The following is a 4,824-nucleotide window of genomic DNA, read 5'->3' on the forward strand; positions in this document are numbered from 1 at the left end:
AGCACACGGGTGAGATCACGCGATGGCGACGTGGGTGGGGCCTCAATCCGGAGATGCTGATTGGCAGCAGGAGGATCCGATGCAGACCGTGGCAGGGAGGGGACGGGTGGCGCATCCAGAATGGCCAAAATTTGAACCAGGGGCGCTCCAGGATTTTGTCCCTGAGCGGCGGTCGTCCGCGACAACCTTTGACGAACAGGGGCCCCCGGTTGACGCAGCCAACGGCTGGATGGGGCCCCAGGATGCCCTGCCACCCACGGTACGGTGGGGGCCCACTGTGACGACGACGTCGGTACCGACCAGAACCGCGGCCAGAGGCGCCGGAGGGGCGGCGGTCGGGAGCCGACGGCGGGAAGTCGTGCCTGCGAGGCCACGCCTCCGGAGTAGGGGGGGAGGGCGCGGGGTCACCATCGCCATCGTGGATAGCGGGCGAAGGCGGGGGTGGAGGGGCGGGGAAACGATAGTCGGTAGCGTGGCGGACGTGGACAGACACTAGAAAACGCAGCATCTGACGGCGAAACGGTCGACGAGGTCCGGATTCGCGCCAGCGAGGTCGTCCGGCTCGGCCAGGAGGAGCTCGGAGGAGCGTGCAATGGCGTCGGGGTTGGCGGTCTAGGCTGTCAGCAGAAAAACCGACATGTCGCTACCATCCAGTGTCTCGGGGGTGAGCCGGTCAACCAGGCAGAACGGGGCAAGGAGCTGGACGGCAGAGGAGATGTTCCAGCCATGCTCCGGAATGCCGGTGATCTTGATGTCGACGGAGATGCAGAGGGAGACCGGCTAGGCCCCGGCGAGGCGAGTCCAGGGGTGGATGAGCATCTGGAACTTGGCGGCGCGGATGGGTCTCGCCGCCACGAGAGCACGGGAAGCAGCATGCCGAAAACGGAGTAGGAACTCGTCGTCGCGGTGGCGGTGGACGGAGAAGTATGTCGGCCCGAACTGGAAGCGTTCCTGCAGCACCCGCGCCACATTGGCGGCGGAGACCCCAGAGCGGTTCCCGACGACGGTGGTGGTCAGGGCAAGGTCCAGAGCATGTTCCGCCTCGTCCAACATGGCAGAGCGGGGGATGTAGCAGACAGCACCAGCCGGCCGTAAGGCGGGGTGGCCCGACAGGGAGACGGGCACGGACCGCGAGCTGTGGCGAGCTGAGCTGCAGGGGAAGGGAGTGGTCGAGGGAGGCAGCGAGGGAGTGACCACGTCGGGGGAGGTGGTGGTGGTGGCGATAGAGGATGATGACAGACCCAACCCAGGCCCGGAGAATGCAGGCGGGATGAGCCCGCAACACTCGAAGCCGAAGAACCGATGGAGCAGGGGGACGACGGGCGCGTGCGCTTGGCCGTCGGCGCGCCCTCCGGAGACGACGGGCGGGGGGTTGTGCAGAACCTCGCGATGTGGCCAAAAAACTGCAATGGTGACAGCGCATGTCCTTATGGCACTCGGAGCGCGGGTGGGAGCCGAGGCAGCGCGGGCACTCGCCCGGGCGCTGGGGGGAGGGAGGGGGTTGGGCGCGCCCACCCCGGTCGTCGCACCGACGATGGCGCATACCAGGAGGGCGAGGGCGGCGACGACCACGCGCGACCTCCCAGCCGCCCACATCGGTAGCAGCATCACCAGGCTCGTGCTCAACCCGGTATACCTCGGAGCGGGGTCTAGGACATACAGCGGGCGGCGAGGGCTGGGGAGCGAGGAGGGCGGGGGAGGCCGGAGGTGAGCAGAGGGCAAGGCAATAGGAACGGGGGCGGTGGTCGGAGTCCACCGATGACGGGCTGGACTCCATCCAGCGACGCTCGCAGGGACGACCACCCGCGACCGAGGAGGGAGGGGAGGAGGGCGAGGCCATGGTGTGGGAGACGGCACCAGAGTGGCAGCCACCGCGACGGGCTGGTGGCCGACGACGGAGTTTCATCTATTCAACCAACACAAAGTACTTCAAAGAGTGCCCCAAAGTTTCTACCGGAGAGTCAGGACTAAAACGTGTGCCAACCCCTATGCATAGGTTCATGGGCGGAACCCGAAGTTGGTCACCAAAACATACATCAAGTGGATCATGTGATATCCCAATGTCACCACAGATAAGCACGACAAGACATACATCAAGTGTTCTCAAATCCTTAAAGACTTAATTTGATAAGATAACTTCAAGAGGAAAACTCAATTCATCACAAGAGAGTAGAGGGGGAGAAACATCATAAGATCCAACTATAATAGCAAAGCTCGTGATACATCAAGATCATGCCATAGAGAGAACAATAGTGAGAGAGAAAGAGAGAGAGAGAGAGAGAGAGAGAGAGAGAGATCAAACACATAGCTACTGGTACATACTCTCAGCCTCGAGGGTGAACTACTCCCTCCTCGTCATGGAGAGCGCCGGGATGATGAAGATGGCCACCGGTGAGGGATCCCCCCTCTGGCAGGGTGCCGGAACGGGCTCCCGATAGGTTTTTGGTGGCTACAGAGGCATGCGGCGGCGGAACTCCCGATCTATTGTGTTCTTCGATGGTTTTAGGGTATATGGGAATATATAGGTGAAAGAAGTCGGTCGGGGGAGCCTCGAGGGCCCCACGATGGTGGAGGGCACGCCCAGGGGGGTGGGTGCGCCCCCTATCTCGTGGGTTCCTCGACGCTTCCCTGGCTTGCACTCCAAGTTCCCAGGATTGCTTCTGTTCCAAAAATAACTTTTCCGAAGGTTTCATTCCGTTTGGACTCTGTTTGATATTCCTTTTCTTCTAAACACTGAAATAGGCAATAAAACAACAATATGGGCTGGGCTTCCGGTTAATAGGTTAGTCCCAAAAGTAATATAAAAGTGTATAATAAAGCCCGTAATCATTCAAAACAGATAATAAAATAGCATGAATGCTTCATAAATTATAGATACGTTGGAGACGTATCACTCATCACCACTAATACCAGCTTAAAGAAGAAACATTCACTTTGTACCAGAAGGAAAGATAACATCGAGTTCAACATGATCACTCTTTGAGATTAAGCTCGGGACAAAGAACACGGACATGAGAGGACAAGTACAAAGAGCATGCTAATCACTCCTGCTGCTCTCTCTTAGGTAAAATGGCATAGAACATGTGTAGCTCTCCCGATTCATCATATTGGAGCATGCAGATGAACCTGTCTCCTAATCGTGGGTTGCGCTTCTGCTTGTTGACTCCTAGTACTTCTTTGCGATCATTCACAATTTTGCTCCAGTCTTTCACTATTCAGCATTTCTCGGTTCTAGAAATCCTGAATGCACTCGTGTGCAATGTAGGATGTCTTGGCCGTAAGCTAACAATTGACATGCGATCGTTAGTCGAGATCCACTGAGGCACAACTTTCATTGGGAGTCCCTGTTGAAGAGAACATCGCATAGTATCATACTTAGCAACATGAAGTTTAGCTTAAAAAATAATGTATGCAAAATATGCACTGAGGACAAATAGTAAAAATCTTACCATCTTTCCTAAATACATGTGACCGTAGTTCAATACGAACACTATTGGTCACACGTTTTGAGTACTAAGATTTGCAATTCCAGGAAAATAATTTCTCTTGACAGCATCAAGATCCTCAAGCCATGAAACATATTGACTTATTTCCTCGCAGTTTAGTCCAGCCCCGGGACAGTGGACGGTCCTGTCTACCAAGCGCTGGACATGTTTGCTTGAATAGAAATAAGCTGTCAATAGAAATTAGTTGTCAACTATTTTTGAAAAAATAATATCGAACATAAATATGACATGAGAAACTCACATAATGGTAGAACTGGAGGCGTCTACACATCGACCCAAATGTCTCTATTACCTTCAATATCATCTTCGGGACGAATATCAAAAGTGATAAACATATCAGGCTCAAATGCATAAGCCTTGCATAGTGCTTGCCAAGTTTTGCATTCAAAATGGGTGTAGGTTTCTTGATTGTATAATTTGACGTTGAAGGTATAACCATGCTCGATCTTCAAGTAAACTCTCTTTACCTCCATAGTTTTGTTACGACTGAAACCTATCTTATCCAAGACAACAATTCTTGCATGGCAGGGATACGCTAGTAGAATAGTGAAAATTTAAAATAATAAGTTGAAGCAAATGAAGCATATATAAGTCATGCTTAATTACGAAAAAAAGACTTGTCGTTGTGACTTACTGTATCCACTTCGACGGTCTCATCCAGCTTGATGCTGAAGCACCTATCATCAACTAGGAAATTTCTGTCGCACAGGCCGCGTTGGTCTTCGCAGTCTTCGCACATAATGAAATCGTTTTCGTCGTCAGATGACATTTCCTATATTCATAGGTGAAACATTAAACACTTATTAGTTATATATTAATTCAAGCAATTAAACTAGTTCTATTAATTCAACTACCTAGTTCAACTAATTAATTCAACTAATTAAACTAGTTCTATTAATTCAACTACCTAGTTCAACTAATTAATTCAACTAAGAACTTACTAAAAATATACCTAAATAAAGTATAGCTCCTAATTCAACTAATTCAACTAACTAGTTCAATTAATTCAACTAAACTAGTTCTATTAATTTTCTTACTAAAAATAAAGTAGCTAGTTCTATATACTAAAATTTTAATTAGATGATCAAATCTCATATACCTAAATTTAGTATATATTAATTCATCTAACATTAATATAAATTCATCTATAACTAAAAGTATAAAAAACTAACTCATCTAACATTATCTAATTCTTATATAATCTAACATTTATATAATCTAACATTTTGACATTAAACATTTGTGTGTGTGTGTGTGTGTGTGTGTGTGTGTGTGTGTTTGTGTGTGTGTGTGTGTACAGGAAGCCGCCGGCGAGCGG

The sequence above is a fragment of the Triticum dicoccoides genome, chromosome 6B (assembly GCF_002162155.2).
Source record: "Triticum dicoccoides isolate Atlit2015 ecotype Zavitan chromosome 6B, WEW_v2.0, whole genome shotgun sequence".
In the NCBI taxonomy this organism is placed as follows: Eukaryota; Viridiplantae; Streptophyta; class Magnoliopsida; order Poales; family Poaceae; genus Triticum; species Triticum dicoccoides.